Source organism: Callorhinus ursinus, unplaced genomic scaffold (assembly GCF_003265705.2).
Source record: "Callorhinus ursinus isolate GAN/ISIS: 27379988/994484 unplaced genomic scaffold, GSC_fseal_2.0 scaffold27, whole genome shotgun sequence".
NCBI lineage: Eukaryota > Metazoa > Chordata > Mammalia > Carnivora > Otariidae > Callorhinus > Callorhinus ursinus.
Genome location: NW_027397089.1, coordinates 9,068,060 through 9,087,139, shown reverse-complemented (window position 1 = coordinate 9,087,139; position 19,080 = coordinate 9,068,060). Strand labels below are relative to the sequence as shown.

The window sequence follows — 19,080 nt, the reverse complement described above, 5'->3', positions numbered from 1 at the left end:
TAGTTCAATTGCTTCAACTACTTCACAGTATTTCCTGGTAACTGATTATTCCACATTGTATTACTATGTTCCCTATAAGATTATTTCCAATTTTTATGCTATCATTAAAACAGTGAAATAAGCTCCTTTTGCTTTGAATGCTTTCTGAACCTTGAATTTTAGGGAAGCTAAGACAACATATATGTTTAAAAAAATATCTTCTCACTCCTTGGTATTTTCTTATAAGGCAACTACTTAATAATGATGTGCTCCATACATTCTAAAAACTGAGCAAAGTCTGATTTTAAATGATCAAACAAAAGAGATAGTTGAGAGGACCAAGTTTTCCTTAAATTCTCTATCCCTTCTGACTCTATGAAATCATGGAGACAGAAAAGAACTGTCAGTGTTAATAATTATTTGTGAGTCTCTTGGCTTTTAAATTGTGTCAGTGCAGTATTTGCTTTAAAGTACTTTGTTGGGTCCCCATCAAAGAGTAGCAACACGAAACGCCTCGCCTCATTTGGACATCCATAAGTTTGCTCAGGCTCAATGTCAGTTTCTTGCTCCCTGACAAATTCCCTGGCAGTGCAGAAATCAATGTTGGAGTGCAAAATCTAGTTAAGTGTGACAACGATCCTTAGCGACTGTCCAGTGTAGTCCTTAACAGGAGTATTTAGTCTTTCACTTGAAAGGCATGTTTCATGCAGAGAGATAGGTTTTGCAGAGATAAAATTCCAAGAGGGTTGAAATGAGTCATAGTAGTTGATTAGTCTATGATGGTGATGAGTCACAAGAACCAAAACATTTTGCAAAGTGCCTGGCGGATGACCAAATGCTCTGGCTTGAACCACTGAGATATGACATTTTGGAAAATGGGAAGAAAACTGTGATATTTTACTATCTCCCCATGGAACATGTTTGTCAGCCGCTGAGAGTCTTATTTTCATTTTTGCAAATATTGCTCCCTTGACTTGAACACCCACTCTAATGCTACCACTCAGACTTGCAAATTCCTATTACTCATTATTTAAGATCCACCTCAGACCTGAAGTTTTCCTGAGGCACAGTTACTCACTGCCATTGCTGAGCCCCACAGCTGTTGGTTTCTACGGTTTTAAGACCATCTGTCATGTGATATTGTAATTTACTGGTCCCTAAATTTATCTTCTTCACCGTTCTTCTGGAGCAGAGACCTTGTCTTTGTTGTTCTTTCCTACTTAGCACTTGTAGCACAAGGTGGAGTTCATTTCATTTTTGTTTCTTTGTTAAATGGGTGTGTTTCTGTTTATGTAGGCGTTTCTGTTTATGCTCCAACAGTAACAGTTAATAGTTACTGTTTCTTCTGTGTTGGGCACTGTCTTAAGTGCCTTTGTTGTTTTATTTCATTTAATCTTCTAACACTATCCGGAAAGTAAGTACTATAATCCCTTTTATAGATAAGGATGCTGAAGCACAGGTTAAGTACCTTGTCCTAAGTCACACAGCTACTAAGTGTGGAGTTAGGAATTACACTCAAGCATTCTGATAGCAGAGGCTGCATGCTTAAGCACTGGGCTATATTGCCTGTATTTTATCCTAGGAAGAGATTCTAAAGATAATTTTAATGGGACAGAATATAATTTTATTAAAAAAAAAAGAAAAGAAAAATGGCAGTCACCAAAAGAGAATGTCTCAGGATTAAGTTGAAGGCTGTATTTGATTGAGTCAGAGCTATTCCTATTTGCCTTGAGGGAGTCTCTAATATACTGTGTAGTAAAGTTAGGAAACCAAATTGTAGAGTAACTATGTAGTGTGATTCCTGAAATTAGGAGAAAATAATGGAAGGCTCACACAGCCTGGAGCTCTTTCTTTCACAAAACATACTTGCAGACCAGGCTGAAAATGTTATGACACAGAAAGAGACTAAAGCAGGAAGGTGAGCTTATTAATTTTCCTCTTCTTTGCATTAGTTCACTGCAACATTATTTCAGTGGCAACATGTCACTTTTTAATATTTTAAGAGGAATTTAAAGAAAAAATGATTGAAGATCAATAAAGATTCTAGTAAGAAATTTCAGGGAAGGTGACTTGCCAAGTCACACCTGGTAGGCAAAGTTGACTTAATTCAAAGCGGTTTTCACGAAACCCTCATATTAGAAGTGGTAGGTCCATTCATAAGGGCTGTAAGAAATGAAGAAATTGTGACGTGAGGCAGGTGGACCAGGCCTAGTGGGGTGTACCATAATCATTGATGCATCTCCCCAACTCACTTTGCCCCACTTGCCCCTCAGGCCTTGGCCACATGCCACTACCTGCTAGGTCAACCTTCCTAGGAGGGCTCCTCGTGCATCCCTGTCTGATCAAATGCCTCACAAAGTTCTGGCTCCTGCTGTCATTTCTGGTTTCAGAGGAAGTACATGCTATAGGACAGGAGATTTGGTTTCCCCAGCAGCTGCACCAAAGGGCTGGGAAACATACACTGAGAGTATGAGGTGCAGTGCACTCGAACAGGAAACAGAAGAAAGCCTGAACATAATCCTTCTCTCATCCTCCTGCCCATCAACTCTTCTGAGACTTAGTGGTTCCAAATGGCCTTCTTGGAGATGTCCATGCAGTCAAATAATGGACTAGGTTCTCTTGTGAAGCCACAGCCACCACCTTGTGCTTGCTTTCTCTCCTTCACTGTCTCCCTCTCCCTCTGCCCTCACTCCTGTTGTTCTGTGAACAAGAGTGGTACCATGTAAACTTGCCATCACGCTCTATTTTCTAGGGGACTGGGGCCAAGTGTGGTGGGATATCCAGCTTTAGAAATGCTGGCACCTGATGTTATAAATAGTCCTTTAGACCAAAAGTTGGGAAGCACTGTTTGACGTCTGAGTGCTTGACCTGTGGGCTTTTGAAGGGATTAAAAAAAAAAAACCCTATCTTTGGTCTGATACAAGAAAATTCTAGGCTAGATATAATTATTCAGGAAAAATAAATTTTCTCTGTATTATATAGAAAAGAATTAACTTGGGATTTTTGTGGAGTGGAATTATGTGAATGATATTTGTTTAAACACCTCGATTCTTTTATTTTGTCTGTCTTCACTAATAGGATATATCTCTTGAATTAGCACCCTGTTATGGCCAAGTAAAAAGTACCAGCAAATGTTTGGCATTTTGAACAACTTGTAAATGTATAGTTAAAACAAAAAAATCTAAATAAAAATAATATATGCTTATCTGGAAATGTGATAAATATAGCTACATATGAAAATTAAGAATTGGCGATAATCCTATCATACAAACACAGTGGTGTCAACATTTTGTTATATATCTACCCACGTTTTCCATGGATAGGATATGTACATATTTCACATATAGTTTAATTTATATATTGTACATTGGTAAACATAATATAGTTATATGTACCACATGTACATGTAGAATGTTTTTCAAATATACTGTATTAATATTTGTATACATTTTATAAAATCTGAACATATTTTATATTTGATTTAGAATGTTATCATTTAACTTAATACAGTATGAAATATTTCCTAAGTTATCAAGTATCCTGAAACATGCATTTTTATGGAGACATTCAGTATTTCACTGTGTAGATAGGTCAGAGTTTATACCTAACCAAATACTTTGTTGTTGGACATCTAGGATGTTTTAGATAAGGCTTCTTGTAGAAGTTTCCCTTTTCCTTGTCAAAAACGTTATAGAATTTAGAGGGATAGAAAGGGCTTTGAGGGATGGTCCAGTTCATACCTCTTTTATCCTTTAATCATCCTTATAAGTAGGACTGAGACTAAGTAAAATTGTAGAAGGGATTTATTCTGTTCCATTTTCTTTTATTCTCCTTGCTCAGGTGCCCAATGTCGTCAGCCCTCCCACCCCCGTGTTGCCCAAAGAAAAAATGATCAAATCCTTATCTCTCTGGTTTTAATAATCATAGCAGTAACAGTAATAATAGGTAGGGCATAAGGGCCTTACCCTGTACCAGGTTCTAGCCTAAATATTACATTCATTTTAACTTATTTAATTCTTGCAGAACTTTCTGAGATAGATGCCTTACTGTCCTCCAATTACAGATGAGATGGAAGCAGAGTGGTTAAGGTAATTATTTACATTAACATAGAGTTATTAATTGGTGGAGCCAGGATTTGAGCCTGGGCAGCCAAGTTCTAGAACCTGAGCTCCAACCACTATGCTTTAACAGAGGATCCCCAGAATAAAGATAGCAAGGAAGTTTCATTCTGAGCTCTACTTGCAATCACTGGGAATGGCTGCCTGGAATGATGTATTGAGAAGGATTTGGAGGGTGTATCTGGGTTTAGAGGGGAAAAGCGCCATGATGTATGAACAATGTCTCCCTTATGTGAAAGGGTGGAGCAATTGCATATTTCCCATCTTTGCCTTATGGTTTTCATTATGCTAGAATTAGGGGTACAGGGATAAAGCTCTAGAGATAAAAAAAAATCTGTAGGTGGAACAGAATTAACTTATTTACTGTTTCTGCAGGAGGGAGATGAGAGGGCAGAGGTTAGGGCTATTACAGGCCTTAGAAAGCACACTTTTGGTCTACCCCCTTCCTGTCAACTGGCATAGTGCCAATGACTCCATATGCATTTCAAGACTGCTATTTTCACATTTGTTAAAAAAAATTGCCTCTTTCATTCTGTTTGTCCTCAGTTGAAATAAAAACAGAGGGCAATGGGAAGCACAAAGAGTTTGGAGACAGAGATATGGGCTTGTATTTTTGGCTCCACAGAATTAACTATTTTCTTGTGTAGCACTTATTAAACCTCCCCTAACCTCAATTTTCTCATCTGGAAAAATAATTCTTACTTTTTAAAATTGTCATGGAGATTAAATCAGATAATTGTGTTGGAGATGCCTTATATGCTGAAGGCGAATGTTTCTTCCCTCATTCTTTCATACTAATTCATACACTGTATCTTTTCGTATTCATTTTTCCTTTACTTCTGATGGAGGCCATTTACTAAAATGTTTAATAGCTTCATTTTTTTTTTCTTGGTTTTGGTTATATGGAAATATCCTGACCAACCTTTTTGTTATGGAGATCTCAGAAATTAACACTCAAGATCTGGCTAGTGCTTGGTGACTACACAAAACTGTATAACGGGTTAGTTTAGTGCTTGCTTATTCGTGAATTATATTTTAAGAGGTATTATAGAAAGCCCATTGCTCTCTCCTACCTTCATAGATCCACCATTTTCTAAATTGCTGAAGGCAGAAACTCAGGGGCCGTCATATTCACTTACTTTTGTTTTGGATAACTTCTCTGATATACTAATTGTTTCTTCAGCAGTGCCTACTCTGATGTCAATCTCATTTGTGAGGGCAAAATTTTTTTAAAGGTTTTATTTTATTTATTTATTTATTTATTTATTTAATTTATTATTTATTTGAGAGAGAGCATGGGCACACAAACTGGGGGGAGTGGCAGAGGGAGGAGAAGCAGGCTCCCCACTGAGCAGGGAGCCTGATGTGGGGCTCAATCCCAGGACCCTGGGATCATGACCTGAGCCAAAGGCAGACGCTTAACTGACTGAGCCACCCAGGTGCTCCTGTGCAGGCAACTTTGCATACCTTTTAGAAGGACCTACCTGGGGGCCTGGCCCTTGGCTGCCACCTTGGAACTTGCCTTTGGAATGTTCCCCACATTGATAAGGCTATTTTGCCCACTCGGGACCCTCCTGTACCAGCTTGCCTTGATCTAGATTAATTGTACAAATGATGTATTTATAGGGAACACCAGCTTTCCTGCTGGGAGGCTGGAATTTTGGCAGTTGTAGAGTGTGCCAAACCCTGGACTTTTGAGTCTTAAGCAGGCTTCCCAGGAAGAAACCCTGAATTTTGTTGGGAGGAAAGAGCATGTTCTGTGTGACTATTCCTCCACTCCTTACCCCATCCAGCCTCAAAGGGAGAGCTTTGGAAGTCTGTGCCTGAATTCCTGCAGCCTCCACCTTACATGTCTTCTTCCCTTGTGGGGCCTGCTGAGTATGGTTGTGCTATAATAAACTATAGCTGTGATTACATTCCCACTGTGGTAATGAGCCCTCTGAGCCATTCTAGTGAGCAATCCAACATGTGGGTAGGCCTGGGACACCTGAAAAACCATCCGTTGTACTTCTCATGCCTTAAAGTTTAATTTGAATCTTTTTCTTATCATCCATGTCCCCTCTTAACAAGCTCAATCTTTTCTCTACCTTCTTGAACATATGGAATATATTTATTATAATTGCTTTAATGTCCATGTCTATTAATTCTATCATCTGTGTCATTTCTGGGACTGTTTCCCTTGAATGATTATTTTGTTCTTCTCATAAGGGGTTGTATTTGCCTGCCTTTTGGCATACTTAGTAATTTTTTATTGGATGCCAGACATGAATTTTACCTTGTTGCTTATTGGATAATATTCCTTTAAATATTCTTGAGCCTTTTTCTGCAGTTAAAGTACTTGAACATAGTTTAGTCCTTTGGAAGCTGTCTTTTGAGCCTTGTTATGTGGGACCAGAGCAGCCTGTAGGCCCACAACCAAGGCAGTGAGTGCTCTTCTGTGTTCCCTATCTGATGCCCTGCATATTACAAGGTTTTTCCTTTTGGCAGTTGTAGAGTGTGCCAAACCCTGGACTTTTGAGTCTTAAGCAGGCTTCCCAGGAAGAAACCCTGAATTTTGTTCAGGGTGTGACTATTCCTCCACTCCTTACCCCATCCAGCCTCCACTCTGCCTGATGGAAACACAAAGTACTCCCAAGTCCTGTGTGAGCCCCAGGGACTGTCCTGTTTCTTGAGGTGGTCCTTTCTTGGCTCTGGTAGTTTCTTCACATGCATGCACTGATCAGTATTTAAGATGCAAGAGGAACCCTCAAGAAATTTCTAGAAATTTCTCTTTGTGGGGCTCCCTCTTCTGCATTCAGCTCTCTCCTCTCCTGTAGTGGCCTTGGCTTCCCCAAATCCTCCACTTGGTCTCCTCAACTCAGGGAGACTGCTAGGCTTTGTTTGGGTGCCAAGGCCTGGAAACCAGGCAGTGTGTTAGGGCTATCATGGGCCTCTCTTGTCTGTTTTCCTTTGCTGCACGATCACTTCTCTCTACTGCCTGTTGTCTAGTGTCTAAGAACCACAGTTTTTTATATTTTGTTCAGTCCTGTTTAGTTTTTAAGGTTGTAGATCTAGCCTGATACTCCTTCTTGGTCAAAAGTGGATCTCCATCCTTCCACACTGTCCTTTGAATCATGAAGGAAAGGGCCTTAACTCCTCTGGGGACAATGGCTGTCACACAGTAGACAGTCAAACATGAGTTGCTGAATGACTAACTCAGCGAATAACTGGTCTCCCCAACTTTACTATAAAGTTAAAGACACAATATTATTCTTCATTCACCACACTGGACATTTCTTAGTAAAACATCAAGCAATTGTATCAAGATCTATGCAGGCTTGAGGTAAAATCCTTGCTCTGGCTTTTAGTAGCTCTCTGACTTTATGACTTTTTCCCTTTTGAGGATAACAAGTGGTTTACTGGGCAGGCAGGAGAATTAGCCAAGAGGCAGTGTGTGTAAAGTGCACAGTAAGTTCTGCGTGAAGGTGGGAGCCGGTATTATTCTTAGTGTATTGAAAGGATGACCTTGCATTGATATAAGACTTTGTAATTTGTGTGCTTTCCATATTTGTATCTCACATAATCCTAACAATATATTTCCTCCCAAATAGTTACCTAGGTTTAATATAAAGCAAACAAGTTTCTTATGAAAGAAGAAAAAAAAATAAAACGAACTAATATTTGAGTATCTGGAGACTTGAGAGCAGAGGAGGACTTCTGAACATCACACTCTATTTCTGGCTTTGAACAACAACATCGGCTCACATGATAGACTTTGTCTCTCAAGTTTTTAACTTGCTCTTCATCTACCTGTGTATACTGAAAGCTGTTTTACATAGACTCCACTTTGTACTCACCTTCTGCGATATAAGGCCTAAAATTAATATGATGTGCTGCCCTGACAGCTGGTAAAATTGGGAAGGGCTTGAATGGCTGAACTGCCAATTTCCCACCCCACTGTGTTCTCACGGATAAGGCCCCCTTGCCAAACCACCCTCCTTATCAAGGGGACCAGGCACAGTTTCTGCTTATCCCTCACTTTTCTTGCCAGCCCGTGGAATTATTCAAACAAGCCAATCATATCTGAACCAGAGGGCACCCCACCCTCTTGACACTACAAAGCCTGCCTCCCACAGCCCCTGGATGTTCACACCATCCGAGTGCAACCTCCATGTGACCCTGCATGGGGCGCTGTGTCCTCCATCCCTAGGCTGTGAGGGTATGTGACTAAGAAGTTGTTTTTGAGCTCATCTGTCCAATGTTAGGTGTCAGATGTTTGGCCATCCTCAGAACCGTAGGGTGGGAATATCCCCCTTGACAGTGGGGTGACTAGGCAGTGACTAAAACACCATCCTTGTCACCCACCTGCCCCTCCTCTCATCACCTTTCTGTGCTAGTGGGGATTTGTGCAGGCAGTGCCTCCAGATCCACTCCGTTGGGCAAAGAAATCAGGGTCTGAGAGGAGAAGGAGAGGGCAGGGAGAAAGAAGGCATTTAAAAGTATGCTTGCTAACCCTTTGAATGCTCTGGGAATTTAGAAGCCAGTTAGCATACGAGGTTGGGGGAGGGGGGTAAGGAGCCAAACCCAGCTTCTCATGCTGGGGCTCTGAGCAGTGCCAGCTCTCCTGCACCCTAGCAGAGGATGCCCTGGAGTGTGGCAGGACGGAGTGTTCTTCCTCTGCACTCTTGTCTTCCCTTCATCCTCACCTGAGATGGGGAACGTGTCTTCTAATCTGATTACATATCCAAATTATGCCATGAGAGGTCCATATTAGGAAGAGGAAGATATGCTTGCTTAATAACTTCTTTGGTCAAGAGTCCCACTGAGAATGTTGGAAGCCACTGTTACAACCCAAAATAGAACCAGGAGCAATGGTCTGGTTGGCTTTGGAGAGGTGGTGGGTGGGAAGAATGGACCAGACTTGGAAAGGGAATGAGGATAGAAAAGGAGGAAGTGTTAGTACAGTGTCTGTTCTGTTGGGACTGACATATTTCAGGCCATAAAATATAATTCCCACCAAACTTTTAAGTAATAATAATATAATTAGATGAAAGAAAAATAAATATATGATGTAGCTCTGACTATAGTTTATTTCCCCACAAAATTCCTAGTGTTAAATGCATTAAGTTAAATCAGTTAGGGAACCAGAAGTTAATTTCAGTTAAAAGGAGAATTTGATGAATCTGAATATTTTCCATAGGCAGCTGATTTAAAAATCTTCCTTCTAGCTGGTAATTAGCATAATTGTTTTAGCTGGTGAAGATCTCTTTCCACATTGACTGAATCAGAATGGTCTCTCCTAAGAGGGAGATAAAGAATCCTACCTTTTTATATTCATTGAACAGTCTGGGGACATCACAAGTAATACACAAGCACTTGCTTACATACATTATCTCATTTAATCTCCATCACAGCCCTACAAGGTGCGGGCTGTGTGACTTCGGGCAAGTTACTTAACTTCTCTGAGTCCCATCTATAAAGTGGAAGGAGTCACAATACTTATCTCATAGAGTATTTGTGAAGATTAAGTGACAGAATCAATGTAAAGCACTTAGCTCAGTTCCTAGTATACATTAAGTGTAAAAAGTAGCAGAATATGCTGCCCCAAAATATGCCTCCTTGGCATAAGGTTATTTTGAGAAACAGCAGACACAGGGGAACTCTGAAAACAGAGTAGACAGGAAATTTACATTAGAAAGGGGCCTGTACCAGGAAGAGAGCTCCTAGCAGACAGAACTTCTTCACTTGAGAGATTTATCTGCCTGGCAGGGCCAATTTTGTTTACCAAACATTCTCTCTTCTCTTTGAAGCACCCACCCTCTGTCCCTTTCCTTAGCTCAGGAGGGTATGTAAGCAAGCCTCTCTCGTCTGGCACCTTTCTAAATCTCATCTTTGTGGGGCTCCTGCACATATGAACCTAAAATTCCCCACTCCCATTAATCTTTTATTACAGGGGGGTTGTCTCAGCCATAGGATATAGAAGGGTAGAGGCAAAATTATTTTCCCTCCCCTACAACTGCTCAAAGTATTAGCTGCTAAAAAGCTATGCTATTTTTATCCCTGACTGTGGGAGGAAAGTGTTTACAGACTATGGATATGAAAAATACTTGAAATGTTAAAAACACTCAGAACATCCAACATTCTATGCCTGGGCTGTCATTCGAGTGCAGGTGCGGACCAGTGCTGGGGGCGGGCCTATTACCCCCAGCCCCTGTCTCAGACCACTAAGCATGTTTGCATCTTCTGGCCTGAGGCAGACGGTAGGCAGTGCAGTGTACGGTACAACACGGCGGCCTCTGTGGACTGGGGGGCTAGACTGCTTGTATTCTAATCCTGGTCCTGCCAGTTAGTAGCTGTGTGACCTTGGGCTTTTAGTGAGCCTCCCTGTACCTCAGTTTGTCATCTGTAAACCGAGAAAAACAGCAACACCTACCTCAGAGGATCGTCATGGGGATTAAAGGAGCCAGGGGATGTCGATGCGCCCAGCAAGCTGTGAGCACTAAAGATTGATAGCCAGGATCCCTTGATGAAGCACATTCAAGTAGAAGACTACCTGAAGTAGATCCTAATGCAAAATACAAATAAGGTGTCATCCAGGAGTTCCGACCTCTATCATGTGGAGAATTCTCTGAAAAGATTGGTTTTGGGTGCTTCAATAGCTCACATGGACTGAGTATTATTTACGAGGCACTGTGCTCAAGCACTTTTCTGGTTTGAATTTATTTAATCTTCATAATAATGACATAAGATAGGCACTGTTGCTGTTCCCATTTGACAGATGAGGAAATGGAGGTACACAGAAGCTAAGCACCCACTTCTCCAAGCAGTAGGCAGGACTACGTTGATGGGCCATATGGAGGTGGTTTGGGGCAGAGCTCCCTCATCCACAGCGTTCACACGCTAGCCACTGGGCTTAGAGCAGGGGACCACAGCCTGGTCTGGAAGAAGAGAGCGGATAGGCTAAACCTTTGCAAATTCCCTTGTCCGCAGAGGGGGTGGTAAGAACCTGCAGGACACACTTCTTATCCGCTCACCTAGAAGCCACTGCTGCAAGAAGCCACTTTCCTGCACCTATTAGCAGAGGACATGGCAGTGGAATGCTTTCCTAAAACTCAGGTACTTGGCATTCATGCAAACTGAAACAAAACAAAAACGAGAAACAACAACAACAACAACAACAAACAAGGGAAGAATGGAACGGCTTTGTGGGGTACCATGACTCTTAGCACAACACTGAGGTGAGGCAGAGATGCCTTCTGGCCAGAAATACCCATCCTACCACATGTTCTGAAAACTCTCTTTCCAGAATTCCCTGTTTACAAAGGGAAGGACACAGGGAACGCGTTAAACTGTCTTCAGGTAACACGAATTACCAGTTAATCCCTCAGAGTGGCTATTTTACATGTATTTGATGAAAAGATTGAATTTAATGTCATCCAGCTGAGAACAAGAAAGGGCAAAAGAAAAGAAGCTAAATGGTGTGTATGTTTGCGGGTTGAGAGTAAGGATGGGGGTGGCAAGCATAGGGGATCTGAGAGAGAATCTGGGCACCAGAGACAATTCTGCCTGCTTCCAATTTCTCTTAAACCAGCCTGGGAAATGCCATTCAAGAGGCCCTCATGTGATTCTTTGGCATGGATGTTGTAGAACGCTGACCCTTGGGAGAGGGCACACAGGAGTATTGTCTCTTTCATCTTTGCAAACACTTTACTTTCTATTCAGCAACTGCCCTATGGCAATTGAAGTTCCCATCAGTCAAGCAGACATTAAGTGGCTTCTTATATAAATACTTACAGAATTCTGACTTTGCAAGCCTCTCTGAAAAGCATTCTGTTTCTTATAAGTTCTTTGAAGTTTTCTATTGGCTCCAGCAAGTGTGTGCAGATCTATCCACAGATTGACATATTCTTGTGCAAATGAACTCCACAACAATAAAGTTATGTGAAAGAGAATATGCTCAAAATTCACTGCTGGAGCAGCCCCCTCAAAAGGTCATCCTTAGGTAGCATGATTGGGAAATTGCTTTTGCTGTTGATTATTGTCCTCATTTAGAATAGAGACTTTAAGAATGTTCTTATTCTTTTTAAATTTTAAAGCATTTGACAAATTTTTTAAAAAAGATTTTATTTATTTATTTGACAGAGAGAGACACAGCGAGAGAGGGAACACAAGCAGGGGGAGTGGGAGAGGGAGAAGCAGGCTTCCCACTGAGCAGGGAGCCCGATGCGGGGCTCGATCCCAGGACTCTGGGATCATGACCTGAGCTAAAGGCAGATGCTTAACGACTGAGCCACCCAGGCACCCCAGCATTTGACAATTTTAAGGATATGGATAAATTGAAGAATTTAAATTGAAGAAATTAAAAATAACTTGTACTTAAAATACTGAAACAGTTTCCATTAACAATTTTTACTCAGAATATACCTGTATCTCTGTCTTTGTTTCCCTCTACCAACTGATCAACCAATCTGCCTATGGCCACAATAATATTTTGAGATATCAGCAAATTTTTATTGTAAATTTTATTGAATTATAATATACATATATAAAAGTCCATGAATCACAAGTGTACTGATGCACAAATCAATGTGTCTTTTTAAACTAAACACACCCATGTGCCTAACACTAGCTCAAGAAATAGAAAGTTACCAGAATTGGTGTGTATTCCCTCTGCCTTTATTATACACTGAAGCCCTTTCTCTACCTTATGCTAGAGTTTTCCAACTTCATGTCTTGGGAAAGGGAGGTCTGAGCAGATCATAGAAAAAAAAAAAGAACTTTACTTTTTGACAGAGATCCAAGAATGAGAGACTTGGAAGAACACGAATAAGTCCTAGCTGATTTTTCTAACCGTAAGCCTAGATAAAGGATTCTTGGAGGGGCAAAGAGGAGAAAAGAAATAAAGTAAGCAAATTAAGCAAAGACACCAGTGGGTCTCTCAGAAGGGAAACTGGCCCTGCCTGAAGTTCAGAAACTCTATCAGGGAAACTGGATAGGGCCTTTGATTCACATGGAAATGGTTCCAGATCCAGTAGCACCCGACTTTCAATACAGTGAAGTCCTTGTTCAATTCAACTAAAGAAGCCCTCATGAGCCATTTCTCAGTGTCATCTTCCATGTCCTAATATGCACATCCCAGATACGCAGGGGACTGATGCAGATGGTCCCTGGTCCTTACTTTCAGAAACATGGGCATAGGTTTTTGTCCTGATCATGCCCATGGACCAAACTTGTCTGTGCATCAGAATTACCTGGGAAACTTGTTAAATATCCAGATTTCTTGTATATTTAAGACCCACCACTAAATTTAATCAGGCCTGGCAAACTGAATGTTGACCAACTCTACAAGTGATTATTACACAACCAGTCTGGCCTCCACTAGAGACTGGATTTGGGAAGTTGCTCTTCCAGTGGCCTGGGAACTATACCATTCTATCAGGACAAAGACTCAGGGCAGTGTGTCTGTGTCACCTGCAGAGCCCTTTTAGAAGCTACTGGTGGGAGGGGAGCAGCTCAAGTGGTAAGGCTCCTCTCCTGCCCTGCATTCAACAAGACCAGCCCATCCTACCCCAAGGTACTTGCATAAAGAATTACAACATTAAGAAAGGTTGGCAGACCACTTTCAATGCCACAGTGGCGACCATTATCAACCCCATCTTTGCTTTGTCATTTGTTTTATCAACAGAGGGATTTATGTGAAGATAAGAGTACCCCGGGATGAGGCCAAAGTCCCCTCTTCATTCCCTGAAGGGATGGTGTTGTTGTGACACTGCCGATCAGGCCTTCCTGGCATGAGGGCAGGGTCTGTAGGCCTCCCGAGGCTCCCAAGAGATGCTGCCATGGACTGCATTATGTCCTTCTCGCTAGAGGTCCTCTAGACCTGGCTATGGTGGCTTTTAGAGCTCTGTCGTCAATTATTAAAAGCATGGCAAGGGTGCAGAAAACATTTATAATAATGATAATGAATTTTAAATGCCAAGCCTATAGCACATCAATTTTTTTAACCCCTCTAGATGAGCTAAAAGTGAAAGCTCTAGAGGAGGGGAGGAGAAAAAGAATAAAGTGAAAGCTCCAAGTGTAATAACCCACTAGGATAATGTATGAGCCACTGATCAGTCACAACTAGCATATGTACTGCAAAAGCCAGCACCTGTCACCACCGATTGGGCCTACTTGTTTAGGGCTGCTACTGAATAGGATGAAGTCTCTGTCTGCCAATGGGAGCAACTTTTAAAAAATGGATAAAAAAGAAACCAGATGGGGAGAAATCTAGACTCTGAGACCCCCCCCCCCCCAGTAATCCTCCAAATGCAATACTGGAGAAGATACAAAAGGAACTCACAGGGACCAAGTGATTCCCATTCAAAAATGAGACTATCCAGGAAAAACAAAGGATGGAAAGGAGGTGATCACTGTGTCACTCAAAATCCTGGTGCTGGCTACAGTGTAGGATGTTGAATGTTCTAACTTCTTATTTAGATTCAGGAAGTAAGGATGGGAAAAATCAGAATTAGGTGGTGTTTATTTTGATTTGCTTTTATCCAAGTCAATTTCTTATTTCAGTATATCTTATATATGCAAAGGTACAAAATCATAAATTTATAGTTAGGTGAATTTTTACCAGGTGAACTTGTCACTTTTGCAAGTGAGTACAGGGTGAAGAATTATCAGGTCCCTGGAAGGCCCATTTTGTCTCCTCCTCATCACTGGTTCCCATGAAGGAAATCACTATCCTAACTACTAACACGGGGGATTAGTTTTGCCTACTTTTGAACTTTACATAAATGGACTCATATGGCATGTACTCTTTTATATCTGGCTACTTTTACTGTGTTTGTGAGTTCATCTATGTATTTGTGTATAACTGTTCATTTTCATTACTATATAGTGTCCCATCCCTTGGACATACCATACATACCATAGATTTTCTACGCTGTTGCCAGACTATTTAAGGTTCTTTACAACTCTTGGCTATTACAAACAATGCTGCTATGAACTTGTTTGTGTGTTTTTAAAATAATCTTTATCTTTGACATTACTGTAAGAGGAATTCAACTATATTTATTTAAGAAGAACATGTTGAACATATGGCAAAATATTTTCTTGGGACTAAAAGTTACACTTCACTACCATTTTACTTTTATATAAAAATAAAATATTATGAGCATACATTTATCAATGGTACACACCACTACTTCCTCTTTTACTTTTTGAATAGTGGGAGGAAACTGCAAACACACAATTAGAGTATTAAGTATCAAGAAAGTTACATTTATGGGTAGGGCTCCTTTGGTTGAAAAGAGAAATTTAAATTTTTATTTTTTAAAAATATTTTATTTATTTGTTTATTTCAGGTGGAGGGGGAGAGAAAGAGAGCATGAGCAGGTGGAAGGGTAGAGGGAAAGGAAGAGGGCGAGAGAGAATTTCAAGCGGACTCTGCACTGAGCACAGAGTCTGACGTGGGGCTTGATTTCATGACCCTGAGATCATGACCTGAGCCAAAATCAAGAGCCAGATGCTTAACCAACTGAGTCACCCAGGTACCCCAAGAAGGGAAATTTATAATGGAGTTTTCTGCTTTTTATCATAGACCATAATCTGGGTGATCTTTTCCTGGTAAGAGATCCTTCTTTTTAAAGAGTTTATTTATTTGACAGAGAGAGCATGAACAGGAGGAGGGCAGAGGGAGAGGGAGAATCGAGAGGCAGCCCCCCCCCCCCCCCCCGCAGAGCAGGGAGCCGATGCGGGGCTCGATCCCAGGACTCTGGGATCATGACCTGAGCCGAAGGCAGATGCTTAATTGACTGAGCCACCCAGGTGCCCCACTGGTAAGAAATCCTTAAGTCAATTCGTAATACTTTATAATCTTATGTTAAAAGTTCATTTAAAACTGCTGTTTCCCCATGAATGTGTTCTAATTCTAATTTGTCTTGGCCAGGGTGTGGTGGGTGAGTGCCAGCTCAGTGGTGTTCTCCTGCGTATTCCGTAATGGCCATGTTGTCTCTGTGTATTAGCTAAGATCATGTTCAGCTCCACATTACAACAAAACAGTATGAAAGAAGACAAAATGACAGTGACTTAAGCCCGATATAGTTTATTTCTCTCTAGGTCTGGGAATATACTATGATATCCTTAAGATAGAATTGGTGATCCAAGCTTTTATTTTCCTTATCTGTTATCCTAAGCACTTGACTTCCATTCAGGTGGTCACCTCATGGTTCAAAAGGGTTGCTAGTGATTCAACTGAAAGCTGGTCCATGTTATAGGGAAGAAGGAGGAGGAGAAGGAGGAGGTGAAGAGGGAGAAATTTTTTAACAGGTAGGGATGCCTGGGTGGCTCATTGGTTAAGCATCTGCCTTTGGCTCGAGACATGATTCCAGGGTCTTGGGACTGAGCCCCACATTGGGCTCCCTGCTCAGTGGGGAGTCTGCTTCTCCCTCTCCCTCTGCCCCCTACTTGTGTTCTTGCTCACTCTGCTCTCTCTCTCTCAAATATATAAAAAATCTAAAAAAAAAAAAGAGAAAGATTTCTGAAGATTCCTTTTAAATCAAAACTTAACTATTTAGTTTACTCAGTAAGGTCAGCAGATACATACTTAAGTCACCAACATTTATTAATATATTGTCTCTTCTGATATGCATGCTTGTGTGCACACATACACATACACAGACACACACACACACACACTGACCCTTGAACAATACAAGGATTAGTAGGGGCGCCAACCCCCCATACAGTTGAAAATCCTAATATATTTTTGACTCCCCCAAAACTTTACTAATAGCCTACTGTTGACTGAAAGCCTTACTGATAACAGTTAACATTTTATGTTGTATGTACTATATTGTGTATTCTTACAATAAAGTAAGCTAGAGAAAAGAAAATGTTATTAAGGAAATCATAAGGAAGAGAAAATACATTTATGGTAGTGGTCTGTATTTATTGAAAAAAATCTGTGATAAGTGAATCCATGCAGTTTAAACCCATGTTGCTCAAAGGTCAGATATATATATCTCAAGATATAAAGAAAGTTGAAAATAAATTCATCAGGGTTTTCATTTAAAGGCTATAAGTCAAGCAATACTTTTTTTTTTCTGAAACTCAAATCTCTTCAGCAGTATTTTTCTCTGTGGTAATGGAAAATAGCTAATTGTGGATGATTAGATGAAAGTGAAACAATTCGCAAAAACAGTTCAGAATATGTATGAAAACAAAATGGAGGCAAAAAACAAACATTAAAAAAAGAATTCTGCATACTCTAAACTTCAGGCTATAAAATGGCTGTTGTCAGCAGTGCATGTTTGACAGTTACAAGGTAAGGTGATTAATTGGCTGAGTGTGATTAGAATCAACAGAAGATATGTTGAGACCTAATTTAACACTTCATATTGATTCCAGAACCACACTAGCCTCAACAGTTTTCATTATCTCTAATTTTACATTTCCCAGTAATTATATTTTTTTACAGTTGTCAGAGATCATTAATCTTGAAGTTCTAAGACAATCTACTTTCACGAGAAAAAAAAAATTAAAGCCCAGGACTTAACACAAATCTAACTGCCACAATAAGACATTATTAATACTTATACGTTGACTCATTATACTTTTTCAGAATGTTTAAGAGTGTCTCTTTTCCTTATTAAAACAACAACAAAAAAACAGTTAAATTCTGGATGGATCCTTTGCTAATGTTCCCAGTGAGAATCAGTAATAAAATGTAAGAGATAAAGACAAGTAGTTCCTTCTAAAATGAAGAAACAGGAAGTGAAATTTATCACATTTTCAATTTTTTCAGAAGACGCACCTCTCATGTCTCTGAACTCCTATCCTCCTGGAGCCTAGCTGGGTGATTGTGTTTATTATGTTCAACCCCCTCACTTGAAAAGGCACAGGCCCAGGAAACAGCTGTTCACAATTAAATTAATTATCATTTGTCAACGACATTCTGAATGCTGTTCTGAGGCCCAGAAATTCTGTGTTCACAGAGGAGAATGTTGCCAGGCCACAGTGCACTTCAGAATGTGTGTTCACTTATATTAACCATTTCATTTGGAAAAGCATCTTTAAGGTTTTCAAAGCAGTGACAATATCTTTGTAAAACTATTGTCACATAATCCACTAACATTGCTCTCTTAACTTTAGAGTGTTTGCTCATCAATTATCTAAGAATTTTTTATTCCCCTTGGATTTTGACACCGTACTTAAAAATCTAAGACAAGTAGCAGAGAATAAATTGGGTATAAGAAATAGCAGTGTGGTCCTTTAATAATGAATAGCTGATGGTTGAAGCTAAAGTTTCTTGGGTAGTAACCCCACAAAATTTATGAATTAAGATTCTAACCCTATAACCCCTTGGTTAAAATATTTCTTTGCTGAAATAAATAATCTGGAGAACTAAATAGGACTTGGAAGACCAAGAGCTTTAACTGTACTGATTAACCTTAAGGATTGTGTCTATTCGTGCAAAGTTCAATCAGAAAGGGGATTAATCTCAAATTTGCCAGGTAATTGACAGAAAAAAGCAAATGTATTTAAGTTAACCTGGATAGTTACTTTTAAGTTTTTCTTGTGGAATTTCTTTTTTTTAAAGAAATACAAGAATTTTTTGGAGTTAAGAATGGGGGAGTTAAATTTAGAAAATACTCATATTTTATTCAACTAGAGTTTTCAGTTAAAGTTAAATTCTTCTCTCTAAATTATTTTTATTTTTAAAATAAATATGTCCATTAACATTTTTGTACACCAAGTAAATAAGCCAACATATAGAAATAATAATACACACAAATATGTTTCTTGAAGCTTCGTTTATAACAGGAAATATTTGGGAAATGATTTGAATATCCTGAGGTGAATAGATAAATAAATTATGAGACTTGACCCGCTGGTCATTTTAAGTAGTTATGAAGACTATGAGACAACATGTACCACGCTTATGATAAAATTACATAAGAAAATCCAATGATATTATTGAAAAACAAAAGGAAGAAAAAAACCAGGATATAAA

General features: G+C 39.9%; 1 protein-coding gene across 2 annotated transcripts in view; it reads right to left on the bottom strand.

Annotated features, from left to right (window-relative positions):
• Window positions 1–19,080, bottom strand: part of LMNTD1 (lamin tail domain containing 1) — a 490,983-nt gene that overhangs the window by 5,960 nt on the left and 465,943 nt on the right. Inside the window, exon 11 of one of the 2 annotated variants that reach the window (XR_012373962.1) lies at window positions 10,551–10,641. The exons of the other annotated variant lie outside the window; for it this stretch is intronic. The gene's annotated coding sequence lies outside the window, so the exon portion shown is untranslated. Of the gene's footprint in view, window positions 1–10,550; window positions 10,642–19,080 lie in introns of those variants that run through there. 2 annotated transcript variants of the gene reach the window in all.